General features: G+C 36.5%; 1 protein-coding gene across 1 annotated transcript in view; it reads left to right on the top strand.

Moving 5' to 3' along the window:
* Nucleotides 1-22,471, top strand: part of LOC145683957 (uncharacterized) — a 263,383-nt gene that overhangs the window by 233,167 nt on the left and 7,745 nt on the right. The gene's annotated exons all lie outside the window — the stretch shown is intronic.

Genomic DNA, 22,471 nt, shown 5'->3' with positions numbered 1-22,471 from the left:
TGAAGAAATGTGCAACACAAATTTTCGTTTGTATAACACTAAACAATGAGCTAGAGGACGAAATAAGTAGGGGCGGTATAATCGGTAGCCCCCCACCTTGTCAAAATATGTCGAAAGTGGTGTCAATCGTTTGTGCATCATTCGCGCAGAAATGTGCAACACAAATTTTCGTTTGTGCAACAATGAACAATGAGCTAGATTGAAAACAAAGTAAGGGGCTGTCTAAACGGTAGCCCCCCCACCTTGTCAAAATTGGTCAAAAATAGTGTCAATCGTTTGTGCATCGTTTGTGCAGAAATGTGCAACAAAAATTTTCGTTTGTGCAACAATGAACAATGAGCTAGAGCGAAAACAAAGTGGGGGCTGTCTAAACGGTAGCCCCCCCGCCTTGTCAAAATTGGTCAAAAATGGTGTCAATCGTTTGTGCATCGTTTGTGGTAGAAATGTGCAACACAAATTTTCGTTTGTGCAGCAATGAACAATGAGCTAGTTCGAAAGCAAAGTGGGGGCTGTATAACAGTAGCCCCTTCCTTGTCAAAATTGGACGAAAATATTGTTAATCGTTTGTGCAGAAATATGAAACAAAAATTTTCGTTTGTGCAACAATGAACAATGAGCTAGAGCGAAAACAAAGCGGGGGCTGTCTAAACGGTAGACCCACCTTGTCAAAATTGGTCGAAAATTGTGTCAAACGTTTGTGTATCGTTTCTGCAGAAATGCGCAACACAAATTTTCGCTTGTCCAACAATGAACAATGAGCTAGAGCGAAAACAATGTGGGGGCTGTCTAAACGGTAGCCTCCCCCCACCTTGTAAAACTGATCAAAAATGGTGTCAATCGTTTGTGCATCGTTTGTGCAGAAATGTGCAACACAAATTTTCGTTTGAGCAACAATGAACAATGAGCTAGTTCGAAAACAAAGTGGGGGCTGTATAACGGTAGCCCCCACCATGTCAAAATTAGTCGAAAATAGTGTTAATCGTTTGTGCATCGTTTGTGCAGAAATGTGCAACACAAATATTGGTTTGTGCAACTATGAACAATGAGCTAGAGCGAAAACAATGTGGGGGGGCTGTCTAAACGGTAGCCTCTCCCCACCTTGTCAAAATTGGTCGAAAATGGTGTCAATCGTTTGTGCATCGTTTGTGCAGAAATGTGCGACACAAATTTTCGTTTCTGCAGCAATGAATAGTGAGCTAGAGCGAAAACAAGTGGGGGCTGCCTAACGGTAGCACCCACCTTGCCGAAATTGGTCGAAGATGGTGTCAGTCGTTTGTGCATCATTTGTGCAGAAATGTGCAACACAAACTTTCGTTTGTGAAACAATGAACAATGAGCTAGAGCGAAAACAAAGTGGGGGCTGTCTAAACGGTAGCTCCTCCACCTTCTCAAAATTGCTCGAAAATGGTGTCAATCGTTTCTGAAGAAATGTACAACATAAATTTTCTTTTGTACAACACTAAACAATGAGCTAGAGCGAAAAATAAGTAGGGGCAGTCTAAACGGTAGCACCCACCTTGTCAAAATATGTCGAAAGTGGTGTCAATCGTTTGTGCATTATTCGTGCAGAAATCTGCAACACAAATTTTCATTTGTGCAACAATGAACAATGAGCTAGATTGAAAACAAAGTGAGGGCTGTCTAAACGGTAGCCCACCACCTTGTCAAAAATGGTCGAAAATGGTGTCAATCGTTTGTGCATCGTTTGTGCAGAAATGTGCAACACAAATTTTCGTTTGTGCAAAAATAAACAATGAGCTAGAGCGAAAACAAAGTGGGGCTGTCTAAACGGTAGCCTTCCACCTTGTCAGAATTAGTCGAAAATGGTGTCAATCGTTTGTGCATCGTTTGTGCACAAATGTGCAACACTAATTTTCGTTTGTGCAACAATGAACAATGAACTAGAGCGAATAAAAAGTGGGGGCTGTCTAAACGGTAGCCCCCCACCTTGTCAAAATTGGTCGAAAATTGTGTCAAACGTTTGTGCATCGTTTGTGCAGAAATATGCAACACAAACTTTCGTTTGTGCAACAATGAACAATGAGCTAGAGCGAAAACAAAGTGGTGGCTGTCTAAACGGTAGCTCCTTCACCTTGTCAAAATTGGTCGACAATGGTGTCAATCGTTTTTGAAGAAATGTGCAACACAAATTTTCGTTTGTACAACACTAAACAATGAGCTAGAGGAGGAAATAAGTAGGGGCGGTATAATCGGTAGCCCCCCACCTTGTCAAAATATGTCGAAAGTGGTGTCAATCCTTTGTGCATCATTCGCGCAGAAATGTGCAACACAAATTTTCGTTTCTGCAACAATGAACAATGAGCTAGCTCAAAAACAAAGTGGGGGCTGTATAACGGTAGCCCCCACCTTGTCAAAATTAGTCGAAAATAGTGTTAATCGTTTGTGCATCGTTTGTGCAGAAATGTGCAACACAAATTTTCGTTTGTGCAACAATGAACAATGAGCTAGAGCGAAAACAAAGTGGGGGGCTGTCTAAACGGTAGCTCCCACCTTGTCAAAATTGGGCGAAAATGGTGTCAATCGTTTGTGCATCGTTTGTGCAGAAATATGCGACACAAATTTTCGTTTGTGCTACAATGAATAGTGAGCTAGAGCGAAAAGAAAGTGGGGGCTGTCTAAACGGTAGCACCCACCTTGCCGTAATTGGTCGAAGATGGTGTCAGTCGTTTGTGCATCATTTGTGCAGAAATGTGCAACACAAACTTTCGTTTGTGCAACAATGAACAATGAGCTAGATTGAAAACAAAGTAAGGGGCTGTCTAAACGGTAGCCCCCCCCACCTTGTCAAAATTGGTCGAAAATGGTGTCAATCGTTTGTGCATCGTTTGTGCAGAAAGGTGCACACAAATTTTCGTTTGTGCAACAATGAACAATGAGCTAGAGCGAAAAATAAGTAGGGGCGGTCTAAACGGTAGCCCCCACCTTGTCAAAATATGTCGAAAGTGGTGTCAATTGTTTGTGCATCATTCGTGCAGAAATCTGCAACACAAATTTTCGTTTGTGCAACAATGAATAATGAGCTAGATTGAAAACAAAGTGAGGGCTGTCTAAACGGTAGCCCCCCACCTTGTCAAAATTAGTCGAAAATAATCTTAATCGTTTCTGCATCGTTTGTGCAGAAATGTGCAACACAAATTTTCGTTTGTGCAACAATGAACAATGAGCTAGAGCGGAAGCAAAGTGGGAGCTGTCTAAACGGTAGTCCCCACCTTGTCAAAATTGGTCGAAAATCGTGTCAATCGTTTGTGCATCGTTTGTGCAGAAATATGCAACACAAAATTTCGTTTGTGCAACAATGAACAATGAGCTAGAGCGAAAAGAAAGTGGGTGCTGTCTAAACGGTAGCCCCCCAACTTGTCAAAATTGGTTGACAATGGTGTCAATCGTTTGTGCATCGTTTGTGCAGTAATGTGCAACACAAACTTAGGTTTCTGCAACAATGAACAATGAGCTATAGCTAAAAGAAAGTGGGGGCTGTCTAAACGTTAGCACCCACCTTGTCAAAATTAGTCGAAAATAATCTTAATCGTTTGTGCAGAAATTTGCAACAAAAATTTTCGTTTGTGCAACAATGAACAATGAGCTAGAGCGAAAACAAAGTGGGGGCTGTCTAAACGGTAGACCCGCACCTTGTCAAAATTGATCGAATATGGTGTCAATCGTTTGTGCATCGTTTGTGCAGAAATGTGCAACACAAATTTTCGTTTGTGCAAGAATGAACAATGAGTTAGAGCGAAAACCATGTGAGGGCTGTCTAAACGGTAGCCTCCCACCTTGTCAAAATTGGACGAAAATGGTGCCAATCGTTTGTGCATCGTTTGTGCAGAAATGTGCAACACAAATTTTCGTTTGTACAACACTAAACAATGAGCTAGAGGAGGAAATAAATAGGGGCGGTATAATCGGTAGCCCCCCACCTTGTCAAAATATGTCGAAAGTGGTGTCAATCCTTTGTGCATCATTCGCGCAGAAATGTGCAACACAAATTTTCGTTTGTGCAACAATGAACAATGAGCTAGAGCGAAAAGAAAGTGGGTGCTGTCTAAACGGTAGCCCCCCAACTTGTCAAAATTGGTTGACAATGGTGTCAATCGTTTGTGCATCGTTTGTGCAGTAATGTGCAACACAAACTTAGGTTTGTGCAACAATGAACAATGAGCTATAGCTAAAAGAAAGTGGGGGCTGTCTAAACGGTAGCACCCACCTTGTCAAAATTAGTCGAAAATAATCTTAATCGTTTGTGCAGAAATTTGCAACAAAAATTTTCGTTTGTGCAACAATGAACAATGAGCTAGAGCGAAAACAAAGTGGGGGCTGTCTAAACGGTAGACCCGCACCTTGTCAAAATTGATCGAATATGGTGTCAATCGTTTGTGCATCGTTTGTGCAGAAATGTGCAACACAAATTTTCGTTTGTGCAAGAATGAACAATGAGTTAGAGCGAAAACAATGTGAGGGCTGTCTAAACGGTAGCCTCCCACCTTGTCAAAATTGGACGAAAATGGTGCCAATCGTTTGTGCATCGTTTGTGCAGAAATGTGCAACACAAATTTTCGTTTGTGCAAAAATGAACAATGAACTAGAGCGAAAACAAAGTGGGGGCTGTCTAAACGGTAGCCCCCCACCTTGTCAAAATTGGTCGAAAATTGTGTCAAATATTTGTGCATCGTTTGTGCAGAAATGTGCAACACAAACTTTCGTTTGTGCAAAAATGAACAATGAGCTAGAGCGAAAACAAATTGGGGGCTGTCTAAATTGTAGCTCCTTCACCTTCCCAAATTGGTCGACAATGGTGTCAATCGTTTTTGACGAAATGTGCAACACAAATTTTCGTTTGTACAACACTAAACAATGAGCTAGAGGAGGAAATAAGTAGGGGCGGTATAATCGGTAGCCCCCCACCTTATCAAAATATGTCGAAAGTGGTGTCAATCGTTTGTGCATCATTCGCGCAGAAATGTGCAACACAAATTTTCGTTTGTGCAACAATTAACAATGAGCTAGATTGAAAACAAAGTAAGGGGCTGTCTAAACGGTAGCCCCCCCACCTTGTCAAAATTGGTCGAAAATGGTGTCAATCGTTTGTGCATCGTTTGTGCAGAAAGGTGCACACAAATTTTCGTTTGTGCAACAATGAACAATGAGCTAGAGCGAAAACAAAGTGGGGCTGTCTAAACGGTAGCCCCCCACCTTTTCAAAATTGGTCGAAAATGGTGTCAATCGTTTGTGCATCGTTTGTGGTAGAAATGTGGAACACAAATTTTCGTTTGTGGAACAATGAACAATGAGCTAGTTCGAAAGCAAAGTGGGGGCTGTATAACAGTATCCCCCTCCTTGTCAAAATTGGACGGAAATAGTGTTAATCGTTTGTGCAGAAATATGCAACAAAAATTTTCGTTTGTGCAACAATGAACAATGAGCTAGAGCGAAAACAAAGTGGGGGCTGTCTAAACGTTAGCACCCACCTTGTCAAAATTGGTCGAAAATTGTGTCAAACGTTTGTGTATCGTTTGTGTAGAAATGCGCAACACAAATTTTCGTTTGTGCAACAATAAACAATGAGCTAGAGCGAAAACAAAGTGGATGCCGTCTAAACGGTAGCCTCCTCCACCTTGTAAAACTGATGAAAAATGGTGTCAATCGTTTGTGCATCGTTTGTGCAGAAATGTGCAACACAAATTTTCGTTTGAGCAACAATGAACAATGAGCTTGTTCGAAAAGAAAGTGGGGGCTGTATAACGGTAGCCCCCACCTTGTCAAAATTATTCGAAAATAGTGTTAATCGTTTGTGCATCGTTTGTGCAGAAATGTGCAACACAAATTTTCGTTTGTGCAACAATGAACAATGAGCTAGAGCGAAAACAAAGTGGTGGGCTGTCTAAACGGTAGCTCCCCACCTTGTCAAAATTAGTCGAAAATGGTGTCAATCGTTTGTGCATCGTTTGTGCAGAAATGTGCATCACAAATTTTCGTTTTTGCAACAATGAACAATGAGCTAGAGCGAAAACAAAGTTTGGGGCTGTCTAAACGGTGGCCCCCTACCTTGTCAGAATTAGTCGAAAATGGTGTCAATCGTTTGTGCATCTTTTGTGCAGAAATGTGCAACACAAATTTTCGTTTGTGCAACAATGAACAATGAGCTAGAGCGAAAACAAAGTGGGGGGCTCATTATACATAATCGCAAAAAAGTAAATTTGCCTTCCACATTTAGGAACAAAAAATTCACAAACAATTCAAACGATTTTCGACCAATTTTGACAAGGTGGGGGCTACCGTTTAGACAGCCCCCACCTTGTTTTCGCTCTAGCTCATTGTTCATTGTTGCACAAACGAAAATTTGTGTTGCACATTTCTGCACAAACGATGCCCAAACGTTTGACACCATTTTCGACTAATTCTGACAAGGTGGGGGCTACCGTTTAGACGGCACCCACTTTGTTTTCGGTCTAGCTAATTGTTCATTGTTGCACATACGAAAGTTTGTGTTGCACATTTCTGCACAAACGATGCACAAACGTTTGACACAATTTTCGACCAATTTTGACAAGGTGGGGGGGCTACCGTTTAGACAGCTCCCACTTTGTTTTCGCTCTAGCTCATTGTTCATTGTTGCACAAACGAAAATTTGTGTTGCACATTTCTGCACAAACGATGCACAAACGATTGACACCATTTTCGACCAATTTTGACAAGGTAGGGGTCTACCGTTTAGACAGCCCCCACTTTGTTTTCGCTCTAGCTCATTGTTCATTGTTGCACAAACGAAAGTTTGTGTTGCACATTTCTGCACAAACGATGCACGAACGTTTGACACAATTTTCGACCAATTTTGACAAGGTGGGTACTACCGTTTAGACAGCCCCCACTTTGTTTTCGCTCTAGCTCATTGTTCATTGTTGCACAAACGAAAGTTTGTGTTGCACATTTCTGCACAAACGATGCACAAACGATTGACTCTATTTTCGACTAATTCCGACAAGGTGGGGGGCTACCGTTTTGACAACGCCCCACTTTGTTTACGCTCTAGCTCATTGTTCATTGTTGCACAAACGAAAATTTGTGTTGCACATTTCTGCACAAACGATGCACAAACGTTTGACACCATTTTCGACTAATTCTGACAAGGTGGGGGGCTACCGTTTAGACGGCACCCACTTTGTTTTCGGTCTAGCTCATTGTTCATTGTTGCACATACGAAAGTTTGTGTTGCACATTTCTGCACAAACGATGCACAAACGTTTGAAACAATTTTCGACCAATTTTGACAAGGTGGGGGGCTACCGTTTAGACAGATCCAACTTTGTTTTCGCTCTAGCTCATTGTTCATTGTTGCACAAACGAAAATTTGTGTTGCACATTTCTGCACAAACGATGCACAAACGATTGACACCATTTTTGACTAATTCTGACAATGTAGGGGGTACCGTTTAGACAGCCCCCACTTTGTTTTCCCTCTAGCTCATTGTTCATTGTTGCACAAACGAAAGTTTGTGTTGCACATTTCTGCACAAACGATGGCCAAACGTTTGACACAATTTTTGACCAATTTTGACAAGGTGGGGGGCTACCGTTTAGACAGCTCCCACTTTGTTTTCGCTTTAGCTCATTGTTCATTGTTGCACAAACGAAAATTTGTGTTGCACATTTCTGCACAAACGTTTGACTCAATTTTCGACCAATTTTGACAAGGAAGGGGGGCTACCGTTTAGACAGCCCCCACTTTGTGTTCGCTTTAGCTCATTATTCATAGTTGCACAAACGAAAATTTGAGTTGCACATTTCTGCACAAACGATGCACAAACGATTGACACGATTTTCGACCAATTTTGACAAGGTAGGGGGGATACCGTTTAGACAGCCCCCACTTTGTTTTCGCTCTAGCTCATTATTCATTGTTGCACAAACGAAAATTTGTGTTGCACATTTCTGCACAAACGTTGCACAAACGATTAAGATTATTTTCGACTAATTTTGACAAGGTTGGTGCTACCGTTTAGACAGCCCCCACCTTGTTTTCGCTCTAGCTCATTGTTCATTGTTGCACAAACGAAAATTTGTGTTGCACATTTCTGCACAAACGATGCACAAACGATTGACACCACTTTCGACCAATTTTGACAAGGTAGGGGTATACCGTTTAGACGGCCCCCACTTTGTTTTCGCTCTAGCTCATTGTTCATTGTTGCACAAACGATAGTTTGTGTTGCACATTTCTGCACAAACGATGCACAAATGTTTGACACAATTTTCGACGAATTTTGACAAGGTTGGTACTACCGTTTAGACAGCCCCCACTTTGTTTTCGCTCTAGCTCATTGTTCATTGTTGCACAAACGAAAGTTTGTGTTGCACATTTCTGCACAATCGATGCACAAACGATTGACACTATTTTCGACTACTTCCGACAAGGTGGGGGGCTACCGTTTTGACAACGCTCCACTTTGTTTTCGCTCTAGCTCATTGTTCGTTGTTGCACAAACGAAAATTTGTGTTGCACATTTCTGCACAAACGATGCACAAACGATTTCACCATTTTCGACTAATTCTGACAAGGTGGGGGGCTACCGTTTAGACGGCACTCACTTTGATTTCGCTCTAGCTCATTATTCATTGTTGCACAAACGAAAATTTGTGTTGCACATTTCTGCACAAACGATGCACAAACAATTTTGACAAGGTGGGGGGACTGTCTAAATGGACGTTGAATAGGGGCATGTTTAAAATGGGGGCTGGCCATCGACATGTTAACGTAAAAGACAGTGACTTCATTGACTTAAGTTGTGGCTCTAGGTAAATGGCAACGTTGCATTTTCATTTAACATTAGGCGCATAAAGAGTGTACAATCCAAATGCCTCCTCCGATTAAAAAAAAAAATCCTTCACTTTAAACTGAAAACATCATATTTGGAGACGGTTTCCTCTCTTACATTTTGTTGTAACTCTGATAATAACAGAGTTATCCCGTCAGGGGACTTTTAAGACACCCTTTATATACCTGTGTATATCCATTCGTTTGATACAACAATTAAACTGCAGAGCTAACTAGAGATTAATGAAAATAATTCCAGTGTAGATTAACATAAATTTTAAATAATATATGCGTATGTTCTTTCCTTTGTAGGATTTTTTACCAGTAAAACGAACCCTCTTTTGACTTCCATGACTTCTTCAAGGAGTAGTCAACAAATTTAAATACCTGATACGATCTCTACAAGTACCTGAGAAATGTAAAAGTAGCAATCTTTCACAAAGATAATACAATATATGAGGCGTGTCTTTTAAGTGAATACTGTTTTGAACTAAAAATAATAGTATATTTTCGTAACAGTTTTATTATTACATGAAAACCTACCTTAATCTACATTCCTTGCCATCAATATTAAGGCACTTATTGGATCTTACCACAAGCTTTTGAATGCCATCCTCATAAATGACACCGCCTGATTTGACAACTATTGCAAATAGCCGTTTTGACCTCATCATCATCGTCGTGGCGCTGAACAGCCAGATGCTTCTTCAAACGCAGAAACATGTGGTAGCCAGGCCCGTGCTGGCCCACCGGGACACCGGGACATGTCCCGGTGCGCCCTCCGAAACATCACATTATAAATAAAGTTTCAAGTTATGTTACAGTAAATTCTTAAGCTTGTTCTTGGTAAAGAACCCATGATAAATACAGTGTGCCCTTTACATAAGGCGCCCTTGCGAAACCACATCAAAGAAACGGTTTTATTTATTTTTCTGTACGGCACAGTTCTGTACAATAAACATATACTGTTAGTGTTGGTAAAGAGCTCGTGAAGAGTACAGTGCGCCCTTTACGTAAGGCGCCCTTGCGATACCACATCAAAGATAAACAGTTTTGTTTATTCTTCTGTATAGGAACCGTTCTGTACAATAAATACATATTATTAGCTACTGTTGATAAAGAACCTGTGAAAGGTACAGTGCGCCCTATGCATAGAGCGCCCTGCGAAGCATCACATTATAGATAAGTTTTTTTAGTTGTTGTTCTGTATAGTAAATTCGCCCTTATAAAAGGCACCCTGCGAAATAGCACATTATAAAAATGCTTTAAATTCTTCTGTATACCAGTTTCGTATCATACATTCATACAGTTGTTATTGGCAGAGAACAGCTAAAGAGTGCAATCACTTTTCAAAAAAATATGTATAAAGCCAGTAAAGCAATTAACGTGTAGGTCTACTTAGTAAGATAATATAGAAGTGTCTCGTACTGCTACTCATTTATTACCAAAAAATACTTTCAAAAGCTAAGCGCAATCGATATAGTGCAGTTTAAATAATTCAAGTTTTTTAAAGCTCTTTATTGAAAAAATTGATTGTTCCTCTGTGTTTTAGAGGAGTGTTCGAATAATCAGTGTCTGCTTTTATAGCTATATTGATTGACACACATACACACACACAAAAAAGATACAAGAATTAAAATGTTTTTTCTCTAGTAAGAAAGTTTTCCAGTTTACCTTACTAAATAACTTTGGTGGTTTTAATACATAAAGTGACGCCCTATATATAAAGGGTATAACTTAATTAATATAACAAATGTCGGGAGATGATTCCTGACACCGAGATAATACGAAAAGTATACACCAACCTGGATGTAAAAGCGCCTGCTTTCGGCGCCTTGATCACCCGAAAATTTGTTGGAAAAATGTAAAAACAGCCATAACACAAGAACAAAACGTGGGATCGAAGTCGGGTAAAAGAAAATGTCCATTATTTTTAGTCGTAGATTCCAAGTGCAGTGGCGGCGCAAGGGTTACTCCCAAAAAACTGGAGTATTCCTTTCCCTTCCCTTCCCTTGGAGTTGGCAAACCGCTCCTTACCCCTGAGCTACGAAAAACTACATTGCTATTGTGAATATACCAAAATAGAGTCCTCGTGTAGCCCATTTACATTTTTATTTTCTCACTGCTTCTACAGAAATTTTCTAGAAAAAAGCTCGTTGGAATTACATTCAAAAAATGAGAAAAGATCTTTTTTCGACATTCCAATGTATTTTGGAGCTGGATAGAATAAACAGGAGGAAAGAGAATGTAGAACTTTTGCGTACACATAACAGCAAGACGTATCTCATAGTACTTTCACTGAGGGCACGATGCTTTGGTCGCACATCGTCCCTTGTGTGTCAATTGCGAGTGGGTCGCAGAAGGATGTCTTACAGTTTTATTGTGAAATGGCGTCAATTAGCGTGGCTGTGTTGTAATAGGCATCTATGCAACTTGTGAGTGAGTCCAATGCTCTGGTGTTACGTGTGGAATTGCTGTAAAACAGGATAGGGAGTACTGCGTTCAACGGTAGTAGGTTATGTCCAGGTATTCAAGGTCGTGTAAAAGCGTAGACGTTCGTGTTTAAGTAAAATTGTTTCTGTTAATCTGTACGTGCTGCGCAATGACAGATTATCCTGTCCACGAGCTGGCAGATATGCACCTTATTTATGGAGAGGCAACAGGTAGTAACCCAGAGACGAGCCATTTATATCGTGACAGTGACCCTCAAAGGAGATTATATTTTCCTGTATTTTTCCGAGTTTTCATATTCGCCTTAGAGATAGGATCTCTTCAATTTATCCTACAAGACAGCATACTGAGAATGATCAGAGACAGTCCTATAGCAATAGCCATATGCAGAATGTAAAAATTCACATGCAACTTTAGTGAACGATCAGCAGCAGAGATTTATTGTTGCATGCGGTGCGGTATGTTGGATAATTTTGTGGTAGGACCTTATTTATTGCCGGCCCGCTTGTGTGGAAGTAAGTATCTTTAATTTTTACGTTATGTTTTCCCAAAATTGTTAGAACATGTGCCCTTGAACATAAGACAGCAGATGTGATTCCCAGTATGAGAGTGCAACTTCATATTTTGACAGCCATATGCAGACCTACATAAATGAAACGTTCCCAGATTGTTAGCTTGGGAAAGAAGGACGTGAGTTATAAACATTTCGTTCACACTATCTCACACCACTCGATTTCTTTTTTTCTTTGAGGAGGGAGAGGTTGAAATGCCTTTTGTATGCAACACTAGCCACGACAACCGAAGAACTTGTTGCTCGAGTTAATAATCATCTTCGAAATTTCGGATATGTTTGACCGATGTCATCTTTGCAACGCTGTCAACGGTCAATATCAGACAGTGAACTGTTATTCTTCACAACTATCTCGTGTACACATACTGCATTACACAGGTGCTATACAAGGTACCTCTGAGTATTGCACAGCTGTCCTACTTTGTACAAAACAGAATAAATCGATAGTTTGAAGCTGTATTTTTTGCATCATTGTGAAACACGAGTAACAGCTTGTGTTTCGTCGAGTTTCATAGCTTCTGTGCTGGGAATTATTATCTTCCACGGAATTACGTATTACAGAGAGGAAATTGTTTAATACATCTTTCTTTCCACCAAATTGCATTCACATAATTTGTGGGAATCACTGCTGTTACGAGAAAAATCCCTTTACTCTCGTTCAATATACATACGTATTTTTGACGCCTGACTCTTATACACAGTTGTTATAAACCCAATCTGTATCAAAGTTATTGTTTTCCATTTTCATACACTCATAACTCGGACAGGAAGCCGTTCATTTATCATCCGTTATCATTATCCTAGAAGATATAACTATAATACGCTAAAGACTTCTTTCCATTTAAATTCTTCCGAGAGTTTATTCTGTGCTGAGACAAAATAGATCAATCACAATCTGGTATATCTTTTTCCGAATTCTAAGTGTTCTAATTTGAACGATATACTATTACTTTTTATTTGTTGAAATCTTGTACTTGACTGTTGTTCATATTCCTCATTCAATGTTTGATAAAATACTCGAAGGAATATTCCAGTTTCTTTGGGAGGTCACCTTGCACCGCCACTGTATCTGACTGTACACTATTGGAATCTAGGACTAAAAATAATGGACATTCTCTTTTGCCCGATTTCGATCCGACATTTTGTTTTCGAGTATATCTGTTTTTGCATTTTTCCGGAAAATTTTCCGTTGGTCATACCTCCTTTTCATCTCGGAGACGGGAATCGCCTCCTGATGTTTACTATATTAATTAAGTTACAATATATATATATATATATATATATATATATATATATATATATATATATATATATATATATATATATATATATATATATATATTAAATACGTATTATCGTTTGCATAGGCGCCCTTTTGGTGGACCTGTCCACCGCCCTCATTAGTATCCCAGCACGGCCCTGGTGGTAGCTATTGGGTCTGTACGGAGTGTGACCAAGTTGTTTCCAGGAAAATGATGCGATGAGATTTTGAGTTAAGTTGCCGCGTGAGTATGCGGATTGTCATGAAGCAAAACGATCTCTTTACTCAGCATGCCACGCCTTTTGTTTTGAATTCCATTGCTCAGTTTTCGTAATGTGTCACAATTCGCCGTAACATTTATTGTCATTACGAGGCAAAAATCCTCAAGAACACCCTCTTTCTCTCACAAAACACAGGACACATAATTTTACGAGATGAAATTGTTTCCTTGAAGTTCACTTTCTTGGTTGATGATGATTGCCGCCATTCCATGAATGATTGCTTCGATTCCAGTGTAATGTAAGCCACCCATGTTTCGTCACGTGTGACAACTTTGTTTAAAAATCATCACCTTCCTTGCTACTCACTGGTGAACACTAGTAACGCACTGGTAAACATTTCAATTCGTGCATCTCTGCCAGCATTTTCGGTACCCACCGTCAGCACAACTTTCGATAATTTATGCGTTCAGTCAAAATTTCGTAGAGAATACTTCTTGAAATTTGAGGAAACTTAACAGATAAAGCGAAATCGTTAAGTATATGTTCTTTTCACTGTTTTGGTCAACTTTCTGCAACAAATATTCAGTGATGAAGAAGGTCACCCATTTTTTTATATCATCATTAACATTTGTAGGGCCTTCTTTAAACTCTCTAACTCATTTGCGTACCATTCCATCGCTTATAATGTTTTCTTCATACACTTTGCTAATCCGGTGGTGAATTTCAGCTGATTTCACACCTTTGGCACTGAGAAAACAGCGGAAGCATTTTAAATATTCACAAACAAACGTAAACAAAGTCGAATGTTTTCGTAAAGGCATTTGTGGATTGCCATCAGATGTAAGTACACGGCATGAATGCACAGGACCCCGACAGCAGCCGAACTTGAAAAGGATACTTACTTTTAAAACACGCCTAGTATTTAATAAAGAATAATATCCTGTGAATTTTTTTTTAAATATATTATGGAGTACAGTGCGAATTATACTCTATTACCAAATAAATAAACGACTTTTTAAACTAAATTTTTATTTGATTATATATATATATATATATATATATATATATATATATATATATATATATATTGTAGAAGAAGGAATAAGGATCTCCAGACCTCCAGACTTTATTTTGGCTACTTGGTATACGCAACTTACTGGTCTTCTGGCAGTGAATATTGGTTCTGGGAAGAGATGAAAATTATTGAATCAACGATCGAGACTGAAAAAGGATGATCATTTAACTACGCAGATTAGAAATGACAAATTAAGTTAGTGCTTGACAAAAGATCCAAACTCTTTGGCTCAAATTCAATCGCCACATATCAATAGTGGTTACGCTATTCCTGAATACTTTTTTTAACAAATATGTGTGTTACAACTGACACAGCAGTTTACACCATTTATTTAAAATTCAATAAAACAGTCAATTCTCACATCGTCAATAATTCGGTTTTAACATTTTAATATAAACTTGGCAATGGTTTAATAAGTGTTCAGGAAATAATCTGGGCCAGTGAAAATACCAATAGTATGATTTCCCATCAGAATTTCCAGTTGCTTTATTTGAATAATCTATTAGTAAATATGGGTAGATGTTTAGATCTAGCAGAAATTTTGTAGTCCGCCTTTCCCCAGCAATGGACAACGCCGTGCGTTTCATTCAGATGAAACTGTCAAAACACATACCGTTGAAATTGATGTTAGCGGAATATAAAATAGTAGTATTATTGAAAATCAGCCAATCACCTTTTCTTACGATCCGGCAGCAATACTTTATTAATGTGTTCTCTAAAGTGTTCCCGTGCAACAAGTTTGGCTGGTTCTACTAAACCAGGTTTGCTCTGGCTCTGGCTCTGGCTCTGGCTCTTCAACTACTCTAATATGACTTCATAAATAACCATAGGTACATAAAATGCGTATGTTACTTGAAATATAGTGAATTAGTTACAATGCCATACTGAATAAAATTCATATCTATATTCATATTAACAAGAATTTGAACTAGAGGCTCTGACACTATTACTTCGGGCGCGAAGAGTTCATTTCCAACTGTTTATTTAGAGCTCCAATTATGAAGACTTTAATGCAGGGGTCAAGGTCGTTCCGAAAAGGTAGGGGACGCACGACGTCTCGCCGTCCCCCGTGCCTGTCTTTGCCAATTGTAATTTTTTAGGAAGTGGGTGGAAATCATTCGTAATTTTTAGAAATGGGGTAACGGCGTACCCCTGCGTTCCTCCTCACTTTTACCCCTGCATTAATGAAAATATCACTAATTGTTACGTATTTCTTTCACAATGATATTCAATGTTTCCATTGGGTCAGATCAAACAAGTTATTTGACATAATAGAATAGAAAAATATCATGATCTTTTTTAAAAATACTTTATTATGTTAATGTCTATTAGTTCAGCCGTTTCTTCTTTCATAATATGAATCATAAACTTATGAAAAATTAACTGTCAAGTAGAATTAAATTCTCTCCTTTAATGGGTTAAATTCCAAATTGAGGTTTTATTTACCACAATATCCTTATGCATTTAATTATTTATTTGTTTATTGGTATTTACTTATTTATATATTTTAGGTATATTTTAGTAGTAGAAAGAAGTGGAGGATAAATGCACAGCAGTATCTCTGTTAGATTCATTTGGTGGTATCCGAATTTCTGATCTTACAGGAAAGAACTGAGAAAAATCTATAACGCAAAACAAAAACATATGTTAGAACGGCCGGTCGCCGAATTTAAACACATGACCACTTGAAGATAACACCAACGCTTTGTGTACTAGGTTAGTGCTATTTATCAGATGTGATAAAAGTATGAGTACATTTTGTAGTAGTGTAAAGCGCTAAAGGCTGGAAATGTCACTAAACGTGAAAAAACGTATGACTTTGCTTATTCGATAAATGGAATAAATTTAGAAAAAATAGATACAATTAAAGATTTGGGTGTGATATTTGATAAAAAAATTAACCTTTGCGCATCTTGTGGCAAATATTATCAAAGATGCATATAGAAATCTTGGGTTTCTTATCAGAACGACCAAATAATTTATAAATGGTAACACTTTTAAAATTGCTTTATTTTTCTTACGTAAGATCAAAAATTGAATATGCCTCACTTATTTGGAACACTTCTGTGAAAACACGTAGCCAAAAAGTAGAGCAGATACAAAGCAAATTCATACGTTTTCTCACGTACAAGAGGACAGGACTTTACCCAAAATACGAACCGTATAATAATTTACTTGATAACTTTACACTTCAGACACTTGAACAAAGACGGACGTTGAACGACCTCCTTTCTTTACACAGACTTTTGCACAACAAAATAGACTGCATAGACATAACTACAAAAATAGTTATACAGGTTCCATCCATCAAAACACGCAAGGGAAATAGTGGCCTATTCTACTGAAGAAAGGCACGTACAAATGCACTGAATATGTCACCTACATGGAGAATTTGTGCTACATACAATAAAATCATTAAAGATTAGGAAGATGTAGATATATTTCATTGTTCAGAAAAATCATTCAAAAAACTAGTATTGAGTGTTTTGTAAAAAAAAAAAAAAAAGTAAATAAATAAAATAAAATAAAATAAAATGTATTATTCCAATTTAGTATTCTGTGTTCAGGCATCAGGTTCTCTCTCTCTCTCTCTCTCTCTCTATATATATATATATATATATATATATACTGTATATATATTGGTATTCAAGTTTTATGTTATACTGTAACATTATGTATTTAAAGTTCATATGTACACACTGTAATTGGGCAGTAATGCCTGTTGTGTTGATAAATAAATAAGTAAATTCTGGATACATTTTCCTGAAGAAAAATTCAACGAGCAGTGGTTAAATTTGAAAGTTTAATAAGAATAATGTTCTCTCGCTTGGGAAGCATACTTGCTTTCGATGCGTGGCTTCAAAGTTCTATTCTTGAGAATGAGCACGTAGTATCGATATTGATTCAGCATCATGAAAAAATTACGGTTTAGGCGGTACTTGATTCAAGAAGTACCGAATTGCAGTCTAGGAAAAGTAAGAAGAGGTGTAGGTCGTTTAACTATTCATGCAGACATTTCATAGAATTCCGTAGTTTACTCTTTAGAGTTTTATTTAAATTTTCAGTTTTCATGCGAATTTGAGATTAAAATCGTTCACAAATTGATGTAATTATAATGTAAACATTAAAAAAAATTCAAAATCAAAGGACAGACAAAGGGTATCTTCATTTAAAATAAATCGATATTAGTTGTCTTAGACCAAATATAAAGAAACAATGTAATAATGGCTGATGCAATACAAATAGGAACGAATGTTGAATGACGTATTTGACTATAAAAGAGAGAAAAAGAAGAAATGTATAAGCATACTCTAACAACGGCCCACTTGTTGAATTACATGCTGGATTCAATGGTCTAGAATTACAGTCTTATTGCAGAAAAGTATCATTTCGCTATGGACTTTGTTAAAAACACGCATAGGGTGATATTTCCTTGTTAAATAACTAGGTACCTTAGTGAACTTTCAAGCTAAGGATAGAACATTTTCATGTGTTATATATTTCAAAAAAGTAAGAAAATGTATCTACAGTAGATTGGCGGAAATGGAAAGAAAGAAAAAAAACTATTTGATGATAGCATGCTAGAATTGGTAGTTCAGCTTCTAATCACCTCTGCTTCATTAGGAGAGTAGAAACGTTGGCACCCTCAGCGTAGTTTATTTCTGAATAAGAAATTGGTTAGGCTTCTAAGGCTTCTAAGGAAAAGGCTTCTAAGGTATTTCTAAATAAAAAGAAACAGATTAACAAAACTTAAGTTCTAACACAGTGTCAAAATGTCTATATCCATATATGTCTTTTCTGATATACGGACCAGAAACATTTAATACAGAAATTTTATTCTTAAATTAAATATTTAGCTCATCATAACTGTCATTGTCATTGAAAGATGCATTTTCATTTTCACGTTTACTATCCTAATTTGATTCTGATGTATATCTTTCTTTTGCCATCATTTCTTGTTCTTTTAGCATTTCTTGTTATTTTGCCATAATTTCGTCTTCTCTTAATAGTATTTGTTTCTCTATTAAATCTGTTAAGAGTTTATGATCATTATGAATTAGTTTAAGTCGATCATATATTAAATCAAAATGTCTTATCATATATGTTTTACAGAAAATCTTGAGTCTTAAAAAATCAATGTATTACTCGTAAATAAACATCAATACAAAATTCTAAAACGACATTGTATTTTAAATGCGTGGATCTGGTGGCATGTGATACATGACAATACTTTTATATGGTGTGCACGTATTACGTAAGTCACAAATATGATACATTTGTGTGAGTCTAACAAATACAGTAAGAAGGCTAATACTAAACAAATACAGAAGTTGTTTAGTCAGAAATAAGTGTCAGTTTCATTTACATATTTTGTTATACGCATCTATTAATAATAGCTAAATAACAAACACAGCCTTTCTCATATTTTCTTTTTTAAAAACATATAATCAAAATTCAATTTAAATAAACGACTTTTATATTAAAAACAAATGGTTTACACCATACTTGTTTAAACGAAATCATCCTACGTCATGTTAATACAATAATAATTTTATCTTATAATAATGTCCTTGATTTTAAGTAATATGTGACAAAGATTTGGGGTGTGCAGAAATATTTAGTGTTCTTGAAATTTATGTAATTCCTCTACATTGATGGAATCTAGTTATTTGTCTACAAGAAAAAAAAGAGTATTTTTCAGAAAGAACGAATACTTGTTCTAGCGTGTCTGCTGTTAGTGGTAGGATTCCAAACTAAAGCGCTGAGATTGTACACCGAGTGAAATGTGCTTCCATACTTGGAAGAAAAGTCAGACAAGGCAATTTCGCTTAAACATAAAGGTAATGATAGCACATGATACAAAAGAACAACCTCTAATATAAAGAACGTGTTGAAATGGACTTCTTATGCCATAATATTTAACTAATATGCCATAATATAGCAACCAATGACCTGTGACTTTTACAGTGATTTTCCAGCAAGTATTTCTTAATAGTGCATATTTATATTGAAAATTCTAATATTAAAAATGTATCTAATTTATTGTACTATTTTCGTCCTTCATGTTGACCGTCGTGTTACAATGAAATTGTGTTCAAGTTTAATATTACGCCGATCTAATTAATTTCAATGTGTTGAAATACTGATAAAATACAGTTATTTTTGCTGGTGACGTGTATGAAGTTTCTTCCCCTTGAACGCCTAAAATGTTGCTTGAAAATTAAATATCGTGATAATTTGTTAAAAACACTACGTAATTGTATTCTAGAGCCAACGTTAAGTCAAATTGAGTCTGTTGCAAGGGATAGTTGCAGAGCATATTTAATTAGCAAGTATAAAATGGTAGTAAGTCCTTATATATATATATATATATATATATATATATATATATATATATATATATATTGAAAACTTTCTTTGAGTTCACATTCGCATTTGTTAAAGATTTGTTTATTCAAAGATTACTTGTTGTTTGAGATTATGAGCATCTCATTTGGATATTTCATATAAAATTCTAGTAATTGTTTAATTGTTAAAGGGATCAATATTATCTGTAGACCCAAGATGTTTAATATTGGATTAATACCGGTATTTTCATACATTATTGCCGAAGTCTTTACTAAATTTAACTTTATTATTATTCTACTTATTGTTCAACATATTTTGCATCGTTGAGAATTGGCACTACATACCAAAATCTTAAAAATGAAATCTTTCATTTAACCTGAATATTTGTAAAATAGTTAGTATAATATTGATACTATTGAGCTATAATGCGATTGACAATGTATTTGTAATTAGACTATACGTGTTTTCTTCTTTCCACTTGTTACACACGTGATCTAGGTAGGGCCATTCTTCTGTTTATATTTTATTAATAGTTTGTGTGGGCATATTGATTTTCAACCTATATTCACTGTCTATGACAAGGCTATGGGCGGTATTAGCATCGCAGATACTTGTTACAATGAGAACATTTTATCTAAGTATTAACCGTTTCTTTTATTGTGACCATTATTCTGTTCTGGAGAACTCATATAGATAAACATAACATCGTGAAAGATATTTTATGACTGTTAAGATCATCTTTAATATTAAAATTTGTAAACAACAATTAGTTAACAAAATTTATCAAATTTATTGTTACATATTAGAACTATTGTTTGATAGAATAGCTTCCTTACATGTTTAATGGCTCTACCATTTTCGAAATTCAAAATGAAACTACTAAACCTGGAAATTATTCTTAAAATTACAATATAAACGTCAGAATATACTATATATACAAACACAAGAGAAACGTTAACATATAACGACTACTACATAAAACTTCTAATGAAACTACTGAAGAAAAACAAGAGTAACCAAATTAGTACAAGCGTGACACTGTTGAATATCAAATATTTGAAAAAGCGTCTTCATTAGAGTAAATTACACTTTACTGCAGTACTGAATTTATAATATAAAACAATATTCCTTGAAGTTGATTTACACTGAGTAGTCATTTTACTTTCCTTATGTTTCGTAGTATGTTTTTGTTTTTGTGCTCACGTGCTTAGTATAGTATATTAAATGCACACTGTTTAGTGAATTCCCGTAGTTTTGCATTTAAATTTGAATAAGTACTACGTTGCATATGTATAACTAGTGATGTTTACGTAACGGCATTTTTGTCTACTATAATTTGCCTTTAAAATATCATTTTATACAAAACTTGCTCTTTCAATGATGTATTTGTAATTTTGTTCTGTTGCTAAAATAAAAACCACCAACCTATTTCCTTAAAAATACAATTTCATAATTCAATTGAGAACTGATTTTAAAAACATGATGTGTGAAAACTAATGTTTCGCTTTCATTTCTTTATATATAAAAGTTGCCTACACGGTAATGTGAATCATTCTTGCATCAGCTTGCTTATGCTTTAAAATTTTGGATTTACCTTGTGTACATAGATATTTTGTATCTTCTGATAAATGTTGTCTTCTTATGACAGCAAGGTTAGCAATAAAGAAACTCTGTCTACAAATGATGTGCTGTTGCTACAGGAAACTAGTGTTCGATGGAAAAAGTAAACTTAGAATCAATTCCCTATTTTACATTTCTAACAGAGTGAATTTTAAAACAACATATTAGTCTTCATGAAAACAAACATATTACTGATTAAGTTACCATTTCGAGAGCCTCCTGTAGTTCAATTTAAAATTTAACCAACTTTGAATATTTTATATATATCACTAATATCTTCACATCCAATCAACTTGCTTTCCAATATCAAGCATAATTTTCTACATTCGTCAAGTTGACCCAACCACTTTCTCCGAATCGAAATACTTTCCCTTCAAGGGTTAGTGCTAATTAGTGTTCCATTTCCAGAATTAGTGTTGTCTTGTTGAGAGGTTACGATCCAGAAAAATTGGTTCGGCCAACTTCACTTCAACCTAGCCACTTCCTTCGAATTAAAAACTTTTCTCCCAGAAACTAGTGGTGAACTACTGTTGATCTCATTGAAAAGTTAGAACCCATCGAAAGTGACTGGGTCAATTTCACACTGACCCAACCGCTTTCTCCAAATCAAAAAAATTAGTGCAAGGGATTAGTGCTATTTTTTGAACAATTCCTAGAATTAGTGATGGTCTTGTTAAGAAGTTAGGTCACAACAAAAGCAGCTGGGACAACTTCACACTTGTCCAACTTATCACTTTCTCAGAGTCCAAAAACCTTCGCGCCAGAAATCACTGTCAAATTGCCCATCAATGCCCGATTTCCAGAATTAATGGTAATATTGTGGCTCCAAATTTTTAAATTAAGAGAAAGAGAAAGGTGAAAAGACATGGTGAATTTTCCTACCTTATATAGGGTTTATACCGCCACTTCAATTAAAGAATATAAACTCCGTGACAATTATTATAAAAAACAATTTTAGTGCAATACAGTGTATAGGTCTATTTTTGGGGATAAAATCAATCTACAACGGGAGACCGAACACTCCTTATATGTAAAAAAAAATGTTCTGCGGTTTACTACGCAATAGTTAATCCATTTTATTACAATAACATGT

The sequence above is a fragment of the Thermobia domestica genome, chromosome 4, assembly GCF_964235325.1.
Source record: "Thermobia domestica chromosome 4, izTheDome1.hap1.1, whole genome shotgun sequence".
Lineage (NCBI taxonomy): Eukaryota > Metazoa > Arthropoda > Insecta > Zygentoma > Lepismatidae > Thermobia > Thermobia domestica.
The sequence above is the reverse complement of the archived record's forward strand: the minus strand, read 5'-3'. Positions and strand labels throughout refer to the sequence as shown.